General features: G+C 47.2%; 1 protein-coding gene across 1 annotated transcript in view; it reads left to right on the forward strand.

Moving 5' to 3' along the window:
• The first annotated feature begins 438 nt into the window (after positions 1-438).
• Positions 439-23,996, forward strand: part of mdka (midkine a) — an 84,184-nt gene continuing 60,626 nt past the window's right edge. The window contains exon 1 of the mRNA XM_078548878.1: positions 439-1,649. The gene's annotated coding sequence lies outside the window, so the exon portion shown is untranslated. The remainder of the gene's footprint in view (positions 1,650-23,996) is intronic.

Below are 23,996 nucleotides of genomic sequence, written 5' to 3' on the forward strand. Positions count from 1 at the left end.
GTGTTATTCACAGATCATCATTCACAGAACGTCATTCACACCATGTCATTCACAGAGTGTCATTTAGAAAGCGTCATGCATAGAGTGACATTCACGGAGCGTTATACACAAGAGTGTCATTCATAAAGCTCCATTCATACAGGGCCATACGCAGATTGTCATTCTCGTAGCGTCATTCCCAGAGCATCATTCACAGTGCGTCATTCGCAGTGTGTCATTCACAGTGTATCATTCACAGAGCGTCATTCACAGAGCATCATTCACAGAGCATCATTCACACTGCGTCATTCTCAGTGTGTCATTCACAGAGTGTACTTCACAGAACGTCATTCACACTGTGTCATTCACACTGTGTCATTCACAGAGTATGATTCACAGTGCGCCATTTTCAGTGCATCACTACAGAGTATCATTCACAGAGAATCATTAAAAATGTGCACATCTCCAGGGAGAAGACAGGGGGATGGCACAAGGAGAATTGCTCCTTAAGAGAGCCAATATGGACATGACAGACTGAATAGCCTCCTTCTGTGCTGTAACCAGTCTATGATTCTATGATCTAATTTTCTTCCTCACCCTGTCGGAAAGGAAATGACATGCATTTATCCATCGATCACAACCTTGGAATACCCCAACACTCTACAGCCCAGGAAGTACATGTTTAAAGTGCAGTCACCGTTGGAATGTAGGAAGAGTGACTACGAGGCGATAATTAAAACAGATAACCTCACAGAGTGATATTGGCTGAGAGATAAATATTGGCCAGGACACCAGAGAGAACTCTATACTCCTCTTTGAAAAATGCCTTGGGATCTTTCACATCCACCTGAGAAGGAAGACAGGGAGACTGGGACCTAGTTTAATGTCTCACATGAAAGACGGCACCAACAACCATGCAGGACTCTCTTAGTATATCACTGGATGTACAGTCTAGATTACGCACTCAAGGCTCTGGAGTGGAGTTTGAACCCATAGCCCTTCTGGCACAGAGGTGAGAATGCTACTGTCTGAGTTGGGCTGATATACCTGGCTCTGAAGAAGAGTCACACAGACTCGAAACGTTAACTCTGTTTCTCTCTCCACAGATGCTGCCAGACCTGCTGAGTTTTTGCATGATTTTCTGTTTTTATATCCATCACCTCATGTCTTATTAGCCCAGAACACTTCACTATCAATACACCAGCTGATCAGCATGTATGGCTTTGGACATTTTCCCCAACTTGTCAAGACTGCACGAAGTACATTGCCCTTAGAACTACAATATTTCAAGCTCGTGTGTGCTCAAATCTTCCAACAAGAGACAAAAGTGAAGCGGGGTCAGGTCAGATGCAATCACGACCAATGCGATGGTCGGAATATCAAATGAATGCGAGATCTCTTAAGTTTAATGAAAGGTTGCACCCTGCGTTCAGGAACCCTCAAAGCCTTTCCTCAAGTTAACACTTCTCAATCCATTATTTTGAAAGGTGTTTCTGTCACGTGAGCGTGACGTCGCTGTCGGAGTAATTTAAATGTTTTTTTTTCCCAGCTTCAATTAGTTTCAAAAGACTTAGAGGGACTGCAGAGAGAGAGAGAAAGAGACTGCTGAGAGAGAGAGAGAGAGACTGCAGAGATCCTGAGCTGAGGCATCGCACCACAAACCCTTACAAGTAAGTCAATGATCGAGTGGATGGTTTTATATTTGACTGGAATGCGATTTCCTGCTGCATCTTCAGCTTTTTATCAAAATGCTGAGTCTGACCCATGAGACTGGGGAAGAGATTGCTCGGGTTACATTGTGTGGGGAGCGGAGAACTAGGGAGACAACCTGGGCAAGAAACTCTTCAAAAGTCTCCAGATTTGCATTTTAAGGAGCGATCCCGGTGGCTTGTGACTGGAGTTTGAACAATAGGAGGAGGAATCTACCTGGGATTGGGAGTTTCAATGGGGAACCTGCCCTGGGAAAACTGGGAGACTGGTGGGGTGGGGTGGGGGGGGGTTGGGGGCAGGATTCCCTGAGGCCGCGGGAGGGGGGCGGTGGTGGCTGATGGAAATGCATCTTCTCTCAGCCTTGCTAAGGGGTGTTGGGGGAAATTTGCCAATCGCTGCATTAACAAGTAGGTGTGGGGGGGAAAAAGTGACATGTGGAGGAGCTTTAGCTTTGTTCTTTGCTGGAGAATGTGATAGTTCTGCAGAGTCTGATCAGAGCGTTTAACCTATTTACCGATGCAAAAAGTTGGTGAAGTGGTAGGGGACAGTCGGGTGATCTGGTTGGTGTAGATACAAGGGTGAATGGAGACTGGGGAGCATTGGATGAGGGAGTGCTGGAGGAATGGGTATTCGGGTTCATTGGATCAAGGTGTTGGTGTTAAGGTAAGTGAGGGGAGGCGGGGGAGACAGCAAGGGGCTGCGGATGGGACGGTTTGAGGTGGAAAAATTGAATGGGGGGGGTGTTTGAGGGAAGATTAGATGGGGAGGTTTGGGGGAATATTGGATGGGAAGGTTTTGGGAGGGGGCATTAGATGGGAGTTTGGGGTATTAGATGGGAGTTTGGGGTATTAGATGGGAGAGTTTGGGAGTATTAGATGGCAGAGTTTGGGGGTATTAGATAGGAATTTGAGAGTATTAGATGGGAGAGTTTGAGGGGACACATTAGAAGGGAAGGTCTAGGAAAAGGACACCAGGTGGGAGAATTTGGGTATGGGTCCCATTCAACCTGGAATTGAGTTCTAACGGCCCGAGTAGGCAGTCAAGAGGTTCACACGGGGTCAGTTCAACAATCCCTCCCACCAGCTACACCCCCCTCCCCCCGCCCCCACCAACACTCTCCATCGGGCAGCTCCATCCACTTTCCCTCTATTGCCTGCTAGAGACCTTGCTCTGGGTCTCTGCTGGATTTACCAGTCATCACTTCATTGAGTTTTAGGAGCCCGGGGGTTGACTTGGTGTCCCCGGCCCGCGGAGCTCAAGCCCCGGCCAAAAACGTGTGTGAAAATTCCAGTTCGGGAGAGGGGTCAGCGTCAAGGTTAATAGCAGCTTCAACAGGAGCCCGAGTCCTGCTCTTACCAAACTTCCCCATTGGGCAACTCGATCCAGGAAATCCTTCAAATCAATGACCAGATTCTTAGGGGAGGGAGAGGAGGTAAAGGGGTTAGAGGAGAAACAAATGGAAAGGAGAGAGAACAGGAGAGCGAGGTAGAGAAAGAGGAGGAGGGGGGAGGCAGATAACAGGAGGGGACATAAACGGAGAAGAGGAAATAGAAACTGGAGGCAGAAGGACAAAAATAGAGGAGAAGGGATATAGAGCAGACATGGAAGAGTAGAGAGCACGTCCCCAGAAAGTGAATGGTGACTAGGTGCAGGAGCTAGAGACAGGGCTAGACTTGGAGCTGGGAAGACGTATCACACGAGGGCATGATCCGGACATAGAGAGAATGGGCTGTGTCACTGAATGTTAGACCTCGATAATCAGTGGAATGGCAAAGGAATGGGAAGGTTGGTTTGAAATGTACTTCAGATGCTCCTTTATCCGTGGCCCTGGGATCCAAGTCGCCAAAAACATGAACTCAGTCGACGTTTCACTCCACTGGGTGAGTGAGGTGCAGCTGGTTTCAAAGAGAAAATTCACAGAAAGAAAATGAACATTCATCCATCAATAACAGATGAACTGGCCGTTATTATTGTTTGTATGACCTCACTGTACAAATTGGCTTGCTGCAGTTGCCTATGTAGAAACCCTGACCACACATTTACAAATAAATAATTAAATACATCTAGTAAGCTGAAGAAAAGTCAAAAATTTTGGTTAACGCTTCCTCCCTCCCTACCAAGAATTTAGTGCCTCCTGCTGGGGTAAAACTTGCTGCCAGAAGCTAATCATCTTGTGCAGATTATACACAGTGGAGCCAAATCCTGCCAACACTTTGTACTTCTCAGTACTGTTGCTGGGTAAAGACCATGAATGGGAGCCTTCTTTTACCCCACTTTGACACTCATGGGTACATAATCCACTCTGCCCCAAAGTTGCACTGACTCAGGTCACTGCGCAGACCAGGGAGCTGAAGTGAACCCATCTTGGCCATGCCATTGGAAATCAGAAGGGGAGTGAATGGGGAGCTGAAAGTTGCAGCTTTTTAGTAAAGGGGCAGTGATTCTGAGGATGCACTGTTTAAAATAAATCATGCTTCTTGCAAAGCTGTTGCCTTGGATTTCTCTATTCAGTTGGAATTGAGGCTTTTTCATGTAATATAAAGAAAGGTTTGCTCTCAGGATGTTCTGAAGTGCTTTAGAACCAATGAAGTACTTCTGCAGTGCAGTCATTGTTGTGAAATAGGAAATAATTGGTGTTCCTTTGTGAGCTTTCTAATGTGATATGATTGGTACTGTGCTTTAATACTGAAAAGTTTGCCCTTTTGGCTGGAAAAGTTACATTTTAAGAGGTGCAAGCTATTAAGATGTGGACTTCTTTCAAGAAAGGAAGATAGATGATAATGAAAGCTTTGAATGTGCGACTTAATTTAGTGAGAAACTGCAACAGCCTGTTTTAAAAGAACTGCAACTTCGTGTCAAATTAAACTCAAGGGCCTGTGATTAATTAAGTACTACATTTTAAACTATTGATGTACATTTTCTCTCCAGCTTTAATTGAGCAGGTGGATATTTAATTGCTCTTGGTGAGAATGCAATTTGGGCTATTTGGAAGTGTTTGAGGGAGACAGTTTTCTCAGCTGTGGGAAAGCTTGACATTACACAGCGACATTGGGAACTTATAAAGAGATAACTTCATAGTTTAAAAAATAGTTATCATAAATCCACTGATTTTCTCTTAAATTTACCAAATTCTTAACATCTGAAAATCCTCAAATGGAATTTTAATGTTAAATCCATTGGTATTTACTGCCCTGTTGGCCTGTTCTTATAATACCTCGCAAATTCTTGTAACAACTTTTAAGTTTTGCGTTCCTCAAGATAGAAAAACCCAGCAATTTTAATCTGCCAACCACATTAGATTTGTTCGACAAAATGCTGAACAGCTAAAACAGTCCATCAACTGCAAAAGGAAAATACAAGTTTGAACCGGATTGAAGCAGACCCAACTGGGTTGTGTACAGGCTTAAAGCTCCTTGCATCAAAATGTATGCCAACCAGTAAAATGAAGCTGTTCTCCATTCTTCTTCCCCTCCCTCTCCCACCCACCCCTCCCCCCATTGAATCTGTAAATCTAAACCTTTCACTCAAACAGCCACAAGCAAAAAGGCTGTGTGCAGGGTTTTTGACTCTTAGATAATGTAGGACCACACATTCTAGGTTGAAGCTTTGCAAGGAATAACACCAGTCATTGTAATAACTCCAAACTTCTTTAAAAATTCTTTGTTCTTTGCATACTTTGCATAGAATTTGTAATACAGAAACAGGCCATTTGACCCAACTGATCTGTGCTGTTGCTTGTGGTGCTGAGCTAAGCCCTAACTCCTAGGGCAGGATTTTTAGGTGCGGGCTCGATCAGAGGGCCCGGGAATGGCAGGGGAACAGACCACCGACAGCTATCGGCACCCAACAGAGGTTTCGCGTTGCCTGGCCACTTAACAGCCAGCCAGCGTGAAATGTGCACTGAAATGCTCAGCTCTGCCAGGGTGAGGGCAGGAGGAGGGCGGGCACTGATGAGAGCACGGGCACGGGGGAGCGCGGAATGAAAGCTCCCTGAAGGCAGACAACTGCCTCAGGGAGCTGAAGAATTTAAAACCAAAAAATAAAGATTTTAAAATCCGGAAAAAATGTCCACACATCAGAATCAGTCACCTGAACATATACACAATGAAAATTCTGTCCATACATTTTTATTTTTTTACTTAATAATGGATCCTGCCCTTGGATGAGGTTTCATCAAAAATGCAAAGTCCACCTGGCAGATTTGCCCGTCTGCCAACCATAAGGTTAGACGGACCACGAAAAATTGGGAACAATTGGAACTATAATGGGCTTAATTGCCCTTTTAATTGTCGGCAGGCACGCCTACGACTTTCTCACGCGCCCGCCGACAGAAATACCGCACAAGTGCGGGATGACGTCGGGACGCTTGCCTGACATCATCCCATACTATTTTACGCCCGAGCGAGTCAGGCACTCCCAGCTAAAAATTCTGCTTCTGGATTTATTATTGGCCCCAGGTTTAAAGAGCAATGAAGATAACTTTGTTGAGTTTTGGCACAGCTTTAACATCATTATAATGGATGACGTGTTTACTTCAAAATCTGCTTTGTTGCGTCTTACATTATACAGCACTTGGAATACTGTACTGCTGGGAACTTGGTTCTTTTAAGAAAAAAAGCTGTGTTGCTTGGAAACTCTGTTCAGGAACCAATGCCTCCCTGTAGATTGCAACAAATGGCCTGTTACCAGAATTATTTATGGTGCCCAAAATAGCTATAATTCAATGCAGCTTGGAGGGTTTTGCCTCACATTTATCCTGGGCATATTTGAAATCAACTTCCAAAGATGGGTGGGGTGGACAATCAGTAAAGGGTTAAAGGGTCAGCAAATTCTATAGGAGAAGCAGAGATGCAGAAAAGAAAACAATGGCAAATTGTTTTGTAGGCCATTAATGATTCCTTCTAGGCATCTAGGACCAGAAGACTGTAGATTTTAACATTTCTCCAGTTTTAAACTGAAAGCTAACTGTACGTGTTGTTAAACCAGCTGTACAAGATGGACAAATATTCCAACTGAGAGATAGTCTTCTAACTTCTCTCACCTCAACAGTCCAGCTACAATGGGATAGATTGTGATTTAGCAATATCCATCCTCTTTCTCGCTATGAGTCTGCTGAATGTCCTTTAAAATCTCCCATTTGCAACCTGAGCTTTTGTATTGAATTAATCCTGGCTTCCCCCACCTCCCCAGGAGGACAGTGGTGTTCTCTGACTGACTGCTAAGGGACATCCAGGAAAAGGCTTGAGTGATTCCTCTTCCCTTTGGGTAGTGATAGAGGGCATAAGGTTTTCCGACCTTCTTTCCATGATTGCATAACTCACTCACTTTTCCAGAACAACTTCATCCAATTCAGGGTCACAGGGAATCAGAGCCTACCCCAAAAGGCAATGGGCACAGTACACCCAGGACAGGGCACACACTCGAGGACAATTTACCATAGCCAATCCACCTCACCAGCATGTCTTTAGATGGCAAGAGGAAACCCACACAGACACAGGGAGAACATGCAAACTCCACACAGACAGACACCCAAGGTTAGGGTCAAACCCAGGTTCCTGGAGCTGGGAGGTAGCAGCACTAACCACTGCACCACCATGCCATCCACAGATTACATAGCTAAGTTTGATAATTCACAGTGTGGAGGGATTGCCATTGCAAGTCAAAATCTTTTGGGGCATTGAACCTTTACTTCTCTAATCTCTCTGCTGGCTGTAACTAAACTTGGTTTGCAGGCTGGCTCCAAGGTGCTGAAGGCCATCTATTCACAAAGGCAAATTCAGTGCTGCAGAAATTTAGAGCTGAACCTGTTAACTGGGGTAGGTTGTGCGCTTCAAATTAAATGTGGCAAGATTATAGTGTCTTCTTGCTCAGAGGTTACAGTAAGATAGACTGGCTTTTTGTATCTATTCACCTCTCTAGTCTTCTTTCTATCAATTTACATAAAAGTGAATTTTGTTTGAGTTCATGTTTACAGCTTAAACCAAGTGTTTAATGCATGAAGGTTCTGTGACATCCAGCCAGAGTCCAGCGTCATGTGAGAAATGCTGCAGAGAGTTGTAAGACCACCCTGGTGAAGTGCTCCTATGTTTTTGTGACAGCCATGGAATGATCATATATCCTTCATTTATCATTTCTGGTTTTTTCGGTTCTGGGACGGTGCCCTCAGTTTGGTGATATATTTGTAATAACCTTCTCCTTCTGTCCACTTGCTGCTGTTGCGTTCCGCACATTTGCAGAAACCTAGCTACTGCGCCTTTCGCTGGCCTTTTGAATTGTAAATCATCTCATCCCACCAAGGGAAGGAAAGAAGGTGACTTAAAAAGCCAGGAGACAGTAGAAGGCCTGATGGACTTAGTGAGAAGAGTTGACTTAGTGAGGAAGGCAGCCCTGGCTCTGACTTGCAATTCCATATAAAACTAAACCGTTAGATAGTTAATAATTTTGCAGCCCATGGATACGTTAATTTTCTTGATCATAATATATATCTAGCCTCTAAAGGCTGTGCAATTACAACTAGTTTTCCAACTCTTCTCGACAATAAGGCTCTGCAACATGTTATCCTTTTGATAATAAAGTAAGAAACTCTGGGTGAAAGAGTGCTCTGACATATTGGAGTTTTTTTGGATCCAGCCAGGCCCTTGGGATGGTTGGCATTAAGCATGACTTAAACTCGAGTGTGGAAATGTCAGAATGTCTGCAGTGTATTTTTGTAAGTGTCTGGGGCATGCTAGTGATTCATCCTATTGTCATAATACATGTCTCTGTGTTTACAAATTGGCAAGCTGTCTTGTAAGAGATTTTCCAGCTGACCGTGGCCCCTTTAAAGTCCTGTTTCCTTCAGCGCTGGCACTTTCAAATTGCCGGCCTGTGCTTCTCTTTTTGAGTCTTTTGTTTACATCTGTCTTGGAATGAAAGTGCTTTCTATCATGAAACCAGGCTTAAGGTTGAAAGGTTGACATTGACATCACTGGTATGGTGGGGGTATGATTTAAAAGCAAAGTAAAACCAGTTCTCATGGGAGAATTATTGATCCTCCCTGGGGAAAATCAAATTGCTATTTAGAAGAGTTAGTCAGCAAAATTTTTTTGGAAAAATTGCTGTAGAAGGTTTCCATTTGGGAAGCGTTGCTCTGCTTATAATGTTCCCCAGGTCTCTAAAGAAGTTGGACTTGGAGGGCTAGTCCGAGTTTTTACTGAGTGATTTACTTGTAAAATAAATAGTAAATCTTAGATTCTAATTTTTGGCATTTCCCAAAGTGCTGTTTCATTTTGAGTTTTAAAAAGGTCCCGATATTGACTGTTTAGAAATCTTAAACCAGGCAAAGATTGAAATGGCAGTGGGTAATTGGACAATGGCTTCAACTATTGTACTTCATACCTTGGCTCATCCCATATCAGTAACTTCTGTATCGCCCAAGCTCAATGAATTCCATCTGGAAATACTTCAGGTTGGTAGAACCCAAGCAGATCATTTCCTCCGCTCCTTTTTTTAAGAAAAATTGTTCATGGGATATGAGCGTCGCTGGCAAGACAGCATTTATTGCCCATTCCTAATTGCCTTTGAGCAGTTGGTGGTGAGCTGCCTTCATGAACCGTTACAGTCCATTTGGTGCAGGTACATCCACAGTGCTGTTAGGGAGGAAGTTCCAGGTGTTTGATCCAGCAACAGTGAAGGAACTGCAAAATAGTTCCAAGTCAGGATGATGTGTGACTTTGAGTGGAACTTACAGGTGGTGGTGTTTCCATGCATCTGCTGCCTTTGTCCTTCTAGGTGGTAGAGGTGGTGGGTTTAGAAGGTTCTGTCGAAGGAGGCTTGGCGAGTTATTGCACTGCATTCTTGTAAATGGTACACATTGCTGCCATGGTGCGCCAGTCATGGAGGGAGTGAACGTTTAATGAGGCAATTGAGGTGCCAATCAAGTGGGCTGCTTTGTCCTGGATGGCGTTGAGCTTCTTGAGTGCTGTTGGAGCTGCACTCAACCAGGCAAGTGAAGAGTATTCCATCACACCCCTGACTTGTACCTTGTGGACATACTTTGGGAGTAAGGACATGAGTTACTCGCCACAGAATATCGAGCCTCCAACCTGCTTTTGTAGCTACAGTATTAATGTAGTTGTTCAGTTAGGTTTCTGGTTAATGGTGACCCCAGAATGTTGATGGTGAGGATGTATTGATAATAATTCTGTTGAATGTCAAGGGGAGGTATTTAAACTTTCACTTATTGGAGGTGGTCATTTCTTGACACTTATGGGGTGCAAATGTTATTTGCTATTTATCATCCCAAGCCTGGATGCTGTCCAGGCCTTCCTGTTTGCATGGAGTGCTTTGGAATCTGAAGAGTTGAAAATGGAACCGAACATTGTGCAATCACCCGTGAATATCCCTATCACTTTAGTAGAATATGCAAATGACCAAAGATCCAGGATGTAAAGCAACATGTGACTAGCAGCCAGTTAATGGTGCGTGTGAGTGGTTGCAGCTATAGAGCTGTGAGTGATAGTGGCTGCTAAATCCTCAGAGTATACTGTTTTGTTGCGCTATCCTGTAATGTGCATATATTAGTTGGGAGCCTTCAAGTAAATCAAACCTACTTCCAGTCCCGTGTGTGAGATTGGTGAGTTTGCATAAAGGAGCCAGAAACGCAACATGGTGGCAACGATGCAAGTTTGAAGACCATAGGAGGAGCAGACAAGATTTGATGTAATGCAGAGGCTGAATGTGCATTGAAATCCTGGGAGGCAGAGTCCCTAAACAGACAGTACTTTGTAGAACAGTAGGTACCTGATTTGTGGGATAGCTGGATCAGTGGTCAATGGGAGCAATGAATCAGTTCAGAGTAGTGCTGTGCAGTTAGTTTTTGAGTCAGACAGCAAAGCTGCAGGGCCATTGCGACATCTTCGGGTGCTATTCCTGTGTAAAAGACAAAAAAGGTGCAAAATGGGAAAACAGCAAACTGGAATGAATGTGGCAAAAGCCTGAACCATATTCAAACAAAACAAGAAAGAGAATAAAAAAGCAGCTACATTGCTGAATCTCTCTACGGGGCAGAGAGGTTACAAATCCCTTATAAGTCAGGAGCATCTGTAAAATGCAAGGAACATCAGGAAGGTGACCATCAAATCCTCCAGCATGAATTGGAAGGCCAGAGATGGCCTATCTGAATTTAAGCTTTTTTAAACAAAGGATGAAATTATGCTTTTTAGATTTGTCCATCACAGGACTGGATCAACAAGCGGTGAAAATAAAGATAGCCATTGGGGATGAGGGGTTGCACAGGGCCAACATTTGGGGCCTGTCGGAGGAAGATCAGAAGGTTCCTGTCAAGCCGTGGAACGTGATGAAGGATCAGCTTTGTGTAAAGGTGAGCTTCAGAATTCACTGAATGGAGCTGACGGTTTACAAACAAAAATCAACCACAAAAATCGATTGATCAGTTCATTAGCAGGTGCCGTGATAAGGGCAAGGGCTGCAATTGTTTGGAAGCTGAGTTGTCTGAATGGATAATGGAGCTAGATATAGCTTCAACGCCAATCAAAGCCTTCCAAAAAGACCTCTTGGAGAAAAAGAAAGGCCACAATATTAACGCTACTAAATTATGGCAGAAAATGCGAAGTCACTGGGGCTGGACAACAACACCTGGGAGCATTGAGTGCAGCTGCCACTATTGGTGTGGTGGGCTGAATGCAGAAAGCAAGCAAGCCATGTGGGAAGTGCAGTCTCTCACCCACTGTGAAGCTGTCCTGTGTTCCAAGACCTTTGCAAATTATGCGGTTTAAGAGGACATTGGGCTCTTCAATGTAGGAAATCTGGTTCCAGAGGTGTGACCAGAGCTTACAATAAGATATCACCAAACAGAAAGTATGTAGCATGCAGCATACTAGCAGCAACAACAGGGAGTGTGTCAGAGACCCATATAAGTGCTAGCAGAATCATAAGGTTAACGGGCAGACAGAGCTGGGTGCAAGATTCAGAGTGGAGAAATCTCCAACCAGAAAGCGAACAGGACTGTGAATGTGGCATGATGTGTGGATGAAGTCAATTGGTTAGAGGATTATTCTACTATCGGCATCATGTGCCCAAAGAAAAGTGGCAAACACACGCTCACAGCCAGACAGGGGCAAGCGTGAATATCTTACCGGTCAGAATCTTGAAGGATACATATCTGGATTATTGAGATTCGATGATACAACCTATAGCCAAACTGACTATGTAGAATGGGTCACCCATTCATTGCATTGGTACATTAATATTAAAAAGTCAGCTACACAAGTCTGCATGGAAAGCATAAGTATTCTACCTGGTGGACATGAGTGGACCAGCAGTAGCAGTGTCTACAGAACTCAACATTGTGACCATACACAAAATCACCAATGCACCAATCATGGCAGAAGAGGCCAAGAATAATCACATTGAGTCTTCCATGACCTACAACAGATATACCCAGACAGATTTGACCCTACAGGAGATTTCAGAGGGATGCTTCACTACACCTTAGAGAAGCTGTAATCCTGTCAATCGACCCTTCTAGAAAGTGCAGTGCGCACACTTCCAAGTTGGATGCCAACCACAGGTGTAGGTCAGTTCATTTCGCAGAGGGATCTCAAGAGATCACTACTTTCACGGCATCATTCAGAAGATATTGTTTCCAGAGATTATCTTTTGGTTGATCTATCAGTCAGGATCTGTTCCAGCAGCATATGAACAGAATCATAGGGCTGAATTTTCCGAGCTCACTGGTGGCTGGCATGATAGGTGGCGTGCGTGGAAAATATGGCGTGACCTGCTTCACAACGGCGTGAAGGCAGGTCGCAGTCGTCTGCTCAGCTCACTGATGGTGGCCGCGTTTCCTGCCATTGATCGGCGGGGAGCTAATTGTAACACGTTAGCATATAATTAAAATGCCATCCCGCCAGGCTTTTAGAACCCCGCCGTATCGTCCGGCCACATCGGCGGGAAAGCGCGCCGAGGTGTTTCACAACAGCACGCAGGCAACATGCACTTGGCGGCCTTCACTTTGGGGAACTGAGGTGAGTGAGCAGCAGCGTTTACCACAGCTCGCCCGTTGTGTACAGGCCTCAGGGGCACCGGGGGAGGGTGGGGGGCAACTGATGCCTGGCCCCAGAGGTGACTGCTGAGTGGGGGGGGGTGGGGGGATGGTGTCTGGGGGCAAGTGCTGGCCAGCCTCGGAGGCGACTGCTGATCCGGGGAGGCTGAATCTCGCACACAGGCAATCGAGGAGGGGGTCAGGGTAAGCGAGGGGAGTGGCCGTGCATTAGGGACACCTGTATAAACTGACCAGGCCTCTGCAACTGAGACAGATCAGGCGCAGCCACAGTGATGTGATTGGGGTCGAGCTCCTAGCCTGCCCGCCCATGCAAACAACGCGGAGGCACCAAAGGGCCATCAAGTGCTCCATACCTTGCCTCCCACCCCCTCCCCCCCGACCCTCCCCCAGCCACCGTTTTATTGGACTGCAGAGCAGTTGGACTGTACACATTGTACAATCTCCTCGCCAACACTGGCCATGTAACAGTCACTGCTGGAGGTGCTCACAGCCCCTTGCAATCTCAGCATCCTGGTTTGGACCAGTGTCCCCCATGTCACAGGTTGACAGGGCAGCCATGCAGTGCACTCATCTCTGGCCATCCAAGGGGTGACCAGCACTCTCTGGAAACATTAAGGGGCGGTCACACAGGCCAGGAAAGGCGCTAAGTACAGCCATAATAACCACGTCTCTCTCTCATGCTGCAGGAGGACCAAGTCAGGATCATGGATCCTGGTGACCTAGCTGTATGCCTGATGGCCTACAGAGACTGTAGAAGACGGAGGAGAGAGCGACCAAGGCACCTGGCCTTGCAAAGGCAGGAGCAGCAACCTCAGGAAGAAGGGGCAGCAGGGGCTCCCGCACATGCTGCCCAGGAGCGATAGTGAGCCGTGGTTGGTCGGCGCCTAGTGACACCCAGGGTCTATAGATGCTGCCTGCCATTCCTGCAGATAACTGAGAACCAGTGTCACCGATGACTGTGCATGTCTAGGGACCTGGCGGCTCAAATCTACCACTTACTGCAAGACTTGGCGCCATGGGGGCATGGAGGGCATCCACTGCCAGTGGCTGTGAAAGTGATCGCAGCGCTCAATTTCTATGCCAGTGGCTCTTTTCAGGTGACCTCTGTGGGATTTCACAATCTGCCATCCACAAATATATCCATGAGGTCACGGATACCATTTTCTCCATGGAACACAACTTTGTGCATTTCGCCCGGGACCGGGACAGCCAGGATGAAAGGGCCATTGGATTCGCCCTGATCTCAGGATTCCCACAGGTGCAGGGTGTGATTGACTGCACTCATGTGGTGCTCAGGTCTCCATCACTACACTCAGTGGACTTCATCAACCGCAAGGGCTTCCACTCACTGAATGTGCAGCTGGTATGTGACCACCAGAAACACATCCTGCAGGTATGCGCATGGTTTCCAGGGAGTGTGCATGATGCCTACATCCTGAGTCACTCGCATATCCCTGCAATCTTCTAGGGTCCACAGAGGCTGCAGGGTTGGCTCCTTGGGGACAAGGGCTACCCGCAGAGGCCGTGGCTGATGACATCCATGCGGTGGCCTCAGACTGCAGCAGAGCGACGCTATAATGAGGCTCATGCAGCAGCTCGCAACTTGGTGGAACAGACCATCGGGATGCTGAACATACGGTTCTGGTGCCTGGACCGGTCTGGTGGAGCCCTGCAAAACAGTCTGCAGAGGGTGTTACACATCGTTGTCATCTGCTGCGCCCTTTACAACCTGGCACTGCAACGGGGAGAGGAGCTGGCTGAGGAGGAGATGGAGGAGTGGCACATCTCCCCTGAAGAGGAGGACACCAACTGGGATGAGGGTGAGGGGGTCCTCTGACGATGCTGGGGATGAGGCCCCCACACTGGCTAAACGAGGTAGTTACGCATGGGAGGCCCTCATAGCTGCCAGATTATGGAGGATGTTGATGACATGCAGTGAGATGTCCCCATAGATCCTCACATTGCAGTTGTGAAAGTTTGACTCCAGTCTGGCTTATCGCAGCACCAGTACCCTCTGTGAGAATGCTCCTATCATGGAGATGTAGTGGAGGCCCTAATAGTCGCTCGATCGCAGGAGGTTGATGACGACATGCAGTGAGTACACTCCATAGGTCTTCATACAGTTTCTGAGAATGTCTGACTCCTGTCTGGCCGAGGGCAGCTCGATTGCGCTCCATGATCAGGGCCATCTCAGAGACGCAGCCACGAAACTTCAGATGCATCTGATGCTGTGTCCACCTTCAGCACCTCAGCCTTTCTGGAGCTGGTACACAGCATCACTGGTCGCAGAAGGTGGTGTGATGGGGCCCAGCCCCACCTTAAAGGTACTGAGAGCACACAGAGAGTATGAGAGAACTCTGTGGCGCCTGCCCACTACATTCTGGCAGCAATGACCAGCACCATCGAGGTGCAGGCATCAGTGATTTGTCCAGGGAGTGTGAGGCTAGACTATCACCTTGGTCTGAAGGCTTCACAGAGCACAGGGGAGAGGCCCTGGACTGAGACACCTGCCTTTTATCTTGTGCATAAAGGTTTCACATCCAAGTGACATGAACACTGCTCAACAGAACAAGGAGCCACAGGCAGGGAGACATTCTTAGGAGTTTATTGACAATAGTAAACAGTATGTACAAGTGATCTGTAGACAGGCTGTGCAATTACTTTTACCTAACTTTCCTGACCCTGCCGCTGTGTCTTGGTGCTCCACAGACATCTATAGAGATGGAGGCAGCCTGCTGACTGTGACATCCTGTCTATGTTGATTTTGACAGGCGTCCTCTGGAGGGCCGAGACTTGGAGGGCCCCGGCCTGCTTTCAGGATCCTGCTGTGTGACAGTGGCACCCTCCTCAGCCTGTGAAGCTGGAGCTGCGGAGGTCACAGGAAGAGGGGATTCAGGTGGGCTGGTCACTCCCAGAGTCACATGAGTGGATGGCCCCGGAGTGTGCACCTGCTGATCCTCCTCCCTATGGGTGCCCGAGGGCCCCTGGCTGACTCTGTGAGTGGAAGAGGTAGGAGGAGTGAGATCCAGTTGCACAGTGCCCCTCCCGCATACACACTGTGGGAGGCCAACTATGGCATCAGCGAAGGAGTTAAGCCCGCGCAGCAGTGCAGGAGTGACATCCTGAACCAAGGTCTCCATGGCGGTCACCATATTGCCAATGTTGACCTCAGTGCGTTGCAATGCCAGCGCTATCACCTCAGCCTGAAGATGGACGGATTCCTCCATCATGTCTTGAAATCTGAGGAGAGCAGTGGACATCCCTTCCTGATGTTCCCGATCTTGCCTTTGCAGCTCCAGCAACTGTGACATGACCGAGTCCAGAGGCTCATCATCTGACTCAGACTCAGCAACGTTCTAGTCTCCAGCAGTCCTCTGAGTCCTGGGGACCTGGGAAGTCCCTGCCTCTGCCTACTGTGGATCAGAAAGTGTGATGTGCTCACCAGATTGTGATTCCAAGGCTACTCTAAAGCCAGGTCCCACCGAGGTGTGTTTCTCTGCGCTGGTGGAGGGTGTGGGTGACGCTGTGACGGGACTTCAGGGAGGGTGCCTTCAGATTCCTCTTCAGAGGTTTCTTCGGAGCTTGGTTGGAGGCACTGGGTCATGGACTCTGTCGGCTGTTTGACAGATGTGCCTGCGAAAGCAAGGGAGATAATTAGTGCATGGCAGTGGCCTGTGAAACAGGACACATCACTCACAGCATGGCTGTCTGATGGATGTTGCATTGCCGACCTCACCGTCAGCACAGGACCAGTCCAGAACCTCTCCGGCCAGCTGGATGGCTCTGTTTTTGAATTCTGTCAGAACATTGATTCCCGGCATCCCTCCATCTATCTGTGACCTTTCCCTCCTGTTGTGAGCCAGTTTGTCCTGCATGGATAGAGATGGGGAGAGTGTGTCAGGACTCCTGCTGGGCCAGATGATCAGTATGCCTGGCCTGTGTGGTGGGTGGTCCCATGGACGGGATGAGGACAATGGCGTTGTGTATGAGAGAGTGATTGGTGATGTCCCTTGCACTGGCAGTGAGTGAGGGCCCTGTGGATATGTGATGGGTTTGTGAGTGTGTGAGTTGAGACTGATGAGGAGAGTGACTTACCCTGGCAGAACGGAAGAGGTCATTCATTTTTTTGCGGCACTGGGTGGCTGTCCTCCTCTGCAGGGCGTTTGTGCTGACTGCCGCTGCCACCGCCTCCCAAGCTGGGTTGGTGACATCGCTACCCATCCTGCAGCCAGAGCCGGGGTAGAGCACATCCTGCCAGGCCTCCATGGCATCCAGCAGCCCTAATAAAATTGAAGTCAGTGGGATTCAGGGGGAAAAGATTCAGCTGGCTGGAATCATACCCAGCACAAAGGAAGATGATGCATCTATTGGAGACCAATTGTCTTAGCCCCAGGTCATTGTTACAGGAGTTCCTCAGGGCACTGTCCCAGTCCCAAACATCTTCAGCTGCTTCATCAATGACCTTCCCTCCAACATAAGGTCAGAGATGTCTCTTCTAATAATGGCTGTTTAAATGCCTTGAACACATGTTGATGGCCTTCTAAAGATGGCAGCCGGCGTGATGCAACAGTGGGTGATGGCGAGCGGGCGAATGAGAGCTTGCTCGCCATGGAAACGGCATGTTTCCCAGGAATGCATAAATAATGAAGCAGGTTCAGGAAGATACAGCGTGAAAACCCGCCATTTTCATCGGTGGGCAAGGAGTCCATTTTACCCACCCACTACCGCACTTAGTGCAATTCTGGGAAATTTCCACCCATTGACAATATCCCTGGATGCCTATGCATCAGCGATGATATTGCGGTGATGGGCAAAACCAAACTAGAGCATGACGGAAATCTACACTCACTAATGGCAATGGCCCTTCATGAAGAACTCGTCTTCAATAGCAGATAATGGCAGATGATTGTGGGTCAGATTAATGCTTTTGGCTCTATTTATTTGAATTTCTGGATCAATCATTGACCCAGGCAAACTCGAGGATGTGTGACACATGCCTAATCCACAGGACAGAGGACTGGCAGAAATGCCTCAGATTCTTCAATTTCTTAGCGTCATGCGCACCCAACTCCACCGATAGAGCATCATCACTTAGAGAGCTGTGAAGGAAGGATGTTCCATATGTATGGCCGGAGGACCATCAAAACGTGTTCAAGGCATTCAAACAGCCATTATCAGAAGAGACATCTCTGACCTTATGTTGGAGGGAAGGTCATTGATGAAGCAGCTGAAGATGTTTGGGACTAGGACACTACCCTGAGGAACTCCTGTAACAACGTCCTGGGGCTGAGACAATTGGTCTCCAACAGATGCATCATCTTCCTTTGTGCTGGGTATGATTCCAGCCAGCTGAATCTTTTCCCCCTGAATCCCACTGACTTCAATTTTATTAGGGCTGCTTAATTCCACACTCAGTCAAATGCCTGATATCAATGGCAGTCACTTTCACCTCATCTGTTTCAGTTTCTTTGTCCATGTTTGAACAAAAGCCGTAATGAGACCTAGGGCCATGAGTAGACTGATAGGGTGGTAATTGGCCGGATTGGTTTTGTCCAGTTTTTTGTGGATAGGCTATACCTGGGCAATTTTCTATATTTCCGGGTAGATGCCAGTATTGTAACTGTACGGGAGCAGCTTGGATAGAGGCACATCTAATTCTGGAGCGCAAATCCTTAGCACTGCAGCTGGGATGTTATCAAGGCCCATTGCCTTTCCTGTTTCCAGTATGCTCAGCTATTTCTTGTTATTATGTGGAGTGAATCGAATTGTGTGAAGACTGGCATTTGCGATGGTGGGGACCTTAACAGGAGGCCGAGACGGATCATCCGCTCCTACCCTCAGAACTATTCTTGGAACAGTAGATAAGACTAATGTACATGTTAACAATGTAGCTTGTCATGGCCCTTTAGCCTTCTTTTATATAATATATAGTATTTACAGCACAGAAACAGGCCATTCGGCCCAACAATTCCATGCCCGTGTCAATGCTCCACATGAGCCTCCTCCCAATTTTCTTTTTCTAAATCCGTCAACATATTCCACCTATTCCTTTCTCCCTCATGTATTTATCTAGCACGCCCTTAAATGCAGCCAAGCTAGTCATCTGAACTGCTCCTTTTGGTTGTGAATTCTACATTGTCGTCATGACTCACTGGGCAAAAATATTTCTCCTGAATTTGCTGTTGGCTTTATGTTACAATTTGAATCCCGCATCTGGTATTTATGCAGTGAATTGTTGGAGCTGCCAAAGTTTTCTAATGCTCGTGAGCACCTCCACCACAAAGCTTGTATGGCTGCTTTGAGATTGAGGGTGAAATTTAATCCAGGTGATGGGGGACTTTCCCACCAGCTAAAGAGCCAATGAGAGCACTGCTTCACCTCCTTTGACAAAGGCCAGCTGTATTAAATGCCAGTCGGGGACTTAAGTGGCCAGTGGCAGGCCTTCTCAGGGATCAAGGACCCCTGGCTGCGGAAATCCCACCCTCCAGGAGCTGCCGCCTGTCAGAGGCTGGCAGCTGTTCATTGCCATCAGAGCCACTGGAGGAGCAGTGGTAGCTGCTGGTAATGCACCCCTAAAGGCCCAGAATTAATGAGGGATCCAGGCCACAGGTGAATGAGGGTGGGATGGGGGTTGAGGGTGCGGGTCGTGACTTAGAGGGGGAGGTCGGAGGTAATGGCAAGAGAGTGGCCCTCAGTGGGCCAGCCCCTTCCCTGATGCCGGGTCCTTTGATCAGGCACTGAGAGCCTAACAACAAGGGCCTCTCGTCACCTCACCCCACCCAAGAACACTCAAGCAAACACGCCAAGGGTTTGCTTTTCAGACTCCCAGCTTGGCTATGCACTGCTCACCACTGGTTGATATCAGTGGTGACAGGATGAAGCCTTGAAGTAGGCAAAGGGTCTCAATTGGTGGCGGGTGAGAAGGTTGACCTGACCATGAGCCTTCCCATCCCGGACTCAATTGCAGAAGAGGCGGGAAAGTGGCGGAGTCCCCATCCGGCACCCTCCGACCTCATTAAATGTCTCCCTGCCTCACTTGCCTCGGGGGAGGGCATTAAATTCTTTGAGTTTCTGCCTCTATATTTGAAATTGGACTCTTAAACGAATGAGTGGGAAGAGGCCAGTAATGAACTGCAGGTGAGATATGTCTGCTGTTAGCAGCATGTATAATTTATGTGGCTGCCTTTTCTCAAAAGATCAATGAATTACAACTACCCAAATAAAAGTATCTCTTGTATTCAGAGGTATATTTTCAAGAAGACTCAGAGTGAAAAGTTAGAAAATCTCTCGCAGACCATTTAAGATGGAGATGAGGAGAATTTTGTTTTCCCTCAGAGGGTTGTTAGTTTAGGGAATCCTGTTCCCCTGAGAGCAGTGGAGGCAGGGTCATTGAATATTTTTAAGGCTTGATTGACAAGGGAGTCAAAGGTTATAGGGGGTAGACAGAAAAGTGGAGTTAAGGCCACAATCTGATCAGCCATGATCTTATCAAATGGCGGAGCAGGCTCAAAGGGCTGAATGGCCTGCTCCTTCTCCTAATTTGTATGTTTGTATGACTTATGTTCCAGTTTTGAGAAAACATTGCAACAACCTGTCTCCTGAATAGCTCATGGAGTTAAATGATAAATTCATCTCAACCAGTGCAGTACCGTAATAGCTGACACTGTCATTTAACTCAGTGGTGCTCAATAAAAAGCACTGACTGGCCACAGTAATAGCTACACTGACATTTTAGCAAATAGATTAATTTTGTTCGCCAACACTCACACAATACAGGACCTATAATGCACATGTGTATATTTACTTAACAAACATCTACTACCACAGTAACCAAGGCAGTAAAGCACTCTCGACGATCAGAAAACACTCATGCACTCTGCTTTTTGTCTCCCGCTTGATTAACAGATATACAAAAAGGTTAAAAGAGCATACGCATACGGAGTGTGATAATGAGTATTCAGGTCACATGCTCAACCACATCGTCTATTACTAGTTTTTTATTCACTAAGCGGAAATGCAATTAGCCACATGTCTAATGTATGAGGCAATGCTGACTTAAAAATTGCAGCTATGCATATTTGAATCTTGCTTTTTTGCATCTGATTTGCCTTTCAATTGTGCAGAAAAGTGTTAAAATGACAGAATGGATGTAATTTGTTGGAACCTTTTATTAGTTGCATGAAGTGTCCAGAAAATGGGTTTTGTGCTTATGTGTTTCCACCCATCACTACTACCCCAACGCTGTCCCCCACCCTCCCCGTACCTTCTCCCAAGGGACACTGATGTGTAACAGAAACTGTCTGCCTTCTGAAGCTGGAGTTTCTCCTATATTAGGTGGGTCATAGCCCAAGAGTCGGGTATCAGTGGTGTGGGACTTGAAATGTTTAATGATTTGTCTTATGAGTGCTGCTGGGGGTTGGGAATGGGCTAGAGCTCCTTATCTGATGTATTTTTTTCACTAGAGTTGTGGTGGGGGAGAATTGCAGGTATTAAAAGTCACTGGATGGTATTCAGTGCAGGAAGGATAAAACATCATGGTACAAAGGTGAGGCCAGATGATTCAGTTGTTTCCAAGAACGAGCCACATTTAAAAGCCATGGTTAACAGAGTGGGAGCAGCCACATCAGATCATGCAAATCTCAGGTTGTGCTTTAGCAAATGGGCTCTTCTGTTAATGCTTGAAGCTGTTTAACTTGTTTCCGTGAAGCTTAAACACTGAAATTGTGAAGCATTTGTCTTTGTTTCGTAGAGATCAGCACTGTGATCTCTGAAGTTTGCATTTATAGTCAAGAGGTGGTGAGAGTCAAGGTTGTATTCCCTGGAATTTAGTAGGTTAAAGGTTTCAAGATATTAAGGGGAACAGATATAGGGTGGATGGAGAGAAACTATTTCTACTAGTTGGTGAATCTGGTGCTAGGGAAACATAGCCTAAACAGGTGTTTTAAGTAGTGAAGGAACATTTCTACATGGAAAGAGTGGTAGAAGTTTAGAACTCACTTCTGGAAACAGCATTGGCACAAGATCAACTGTTAACTTTAAATCTGAGATTGATAGATTTTTGTTAGCCCAAGTTTTAAGGGATATGGGGCAAAGACAGATATATGGAGTTTAGGTTGCAGGTCAGCCACGATCGCATTGCATGGTGTATCAGGCTTGTAGGCTAAATGGCCTACTCCTGTTCGTATGTTGCTCTCGAGTTCAGTACTGAAGAAAGATTGGCCTGAATTTTCGCTCTCACATCAGGTGCCCAGAGTGGGAGAATTTCTGGCTCCGTGAACCCGATGTCCATAAAAGTGGCCCTGAGCTTCTGATTTTTGGTCCAGCAGAGGGTGTGGCTATAATAGGAGTCGTGAAGGGCGACTATGGAAGTAGTGTGTGGTCAGAGGTGTGGTGGTGACTCGTGGTCAAAAAGTGGTCCTTCAGAAAGGCCCATTTGTGAGGTAGCGAGTGCATGGTACAGTCCCTGCACCTCGGAGGAGATGTCACTAAGCTATCAGGTAAGTCGGAACTCTGTAAACTCTGTTGTCCAATTGTTAGCTGACCCTGGAATGAATGGACCATCATGGGCTTCCCCTAGAGAAAAGTTGTCGCTGCCGCCCATTCACAATGCACTTAGAGCCTGAAGTGTCTTCACAAGGCACAGCCATGGAGATGGCTTTGCCTTGGCACCACTACATGGTAAAGATATTCTGCAGTAATGTAGTTAGCTGCTATGCCTCAGTGGATGTATGATGAATAGTGCCACTGTCCTTAGCCCATCCACTCATGCCGTCTTGCCACCCATCTATCAGGATGTGCCCACACAGCTGACCCTTAAGCAGGTCCCTCATATCTGCACACTGTCATGGCATAATAGTGTGACTAAGAGGGAGTAAATCAGTCGGGCTGCCTGTGGTCATGGAGCAGAGTATGCTATCTTGGAGTGACAGCTGCAACATCCATGGCAACAAGCATCTGTGCAGAGGCCTTTCCTCCGCAACACCGTAGCAGTTATCACTGATGATATGATGAAAATGGTTAGTGCATGTAAGCACTCAAATGTGAATGAGAGCATTGTAAGATGCGTGGCTCACGCTCCTTGTCGTTTAACATTTGTGTTGATAGAAGTCACACAGAGGAGACACTGGGGGAGGAGTGGGCCCAGTTGCCCCAAGGTTCAGTGGTCAGGACCTGCAAATATTAGTGGAAGAGGTGGAGAAGAAGAAGCAATGCTCTACCCTGCTGGCCAGCGCAGCACTCCTGCCGCCACAAAGAAGGCCTGGCTTCAGGTTTCTGCTGCGGTGAGTGCAGCAGGAGAGCACCGGAGATTTTGGATCCCGTGCCAAAAAAGGTTCCATAACCTGCTGCGTTCTGGCAGGTCGAGTAACTTGGCTGATCCACACAGAGGTCAGAGTGGAGGGTCACAATTACGTGCTACAGTGGTCACACACCTCTGCTTCAGCATTGAGGCTTGTATGTGTAAACTGCTCATTTAGGTGTGCACAGAGCATATGTGGAAGAGCATTGTGAGGCACAGACACATTAAAGAGAATTCTCCCTGCATGCACTACTTAACAGGCTAACATAAATTCAAGTTGTCTTTACAGTTGAAGAGGGCTCAACGCCAGGCCTTGGGGTCGGGTGGGGGGGAGGGGGAGGGGGTGGGTCAGCCTAGCTGCAACCAATCAGAGTCGTTGGACAGATAGCCATGGAAATAGCCAGGGTGCCTTTGCAGTTGTCTGCTGGTGATGGTGAATCGTCGGTAGCAGGTGAGAAAGGCAGTGGGAAATGCACCTTGGAACATGGTGGCAATGGTGGAGGTCATGCTGTCGGTTCACTGAGCATAATGGGACGTTGGCATGAGAGGGAGTGCAAGGAAGGGGTTGCATCATAAGGGCAGCGTGAGAATAGTTGAAGGCAATGGCATGCATCAGAGTGTGCTTTCATAGTGTGAAGGGCTACACCTAAATAACTCTTTTTGTGTCTCATGCAGGTCCCAGCTTTGTTCCCTCACCGTTATGTGCCTCTCCGCAGGCCAGATCATACCTTGGGTATCAGGAAGAGGAAGAGATGTCTAAGGAGGCAGCAACACATCAGACTAGCCCACACTAGCTAGCCCAGACTAGCTCCAACTCAGAAACCAGCATATCAGAGAGATGCAGCACGCATATAGAGTTGGTGGCACAGGGTGAGAGCCACAGCACCAGAGTGCAGGAGCAGGTGTCAGAGTCAGAGGCATCTGTGCACAGTCCCCCTTGGAGAA

Source organism: Cetorhinus maximus, chromosome 9, assembly GCF_964194155.1.
Source record: "Cetorhinus maximus chromosome 9, sCetMax3.hap1.1, whole genome shotgun sequence".
NCBI lineage: Eukaryota > Metazoa > Chordata > Chondrichthyes > Lamniformes > Cetorhinidae > Cetorhinus > Cetorhinus maximus.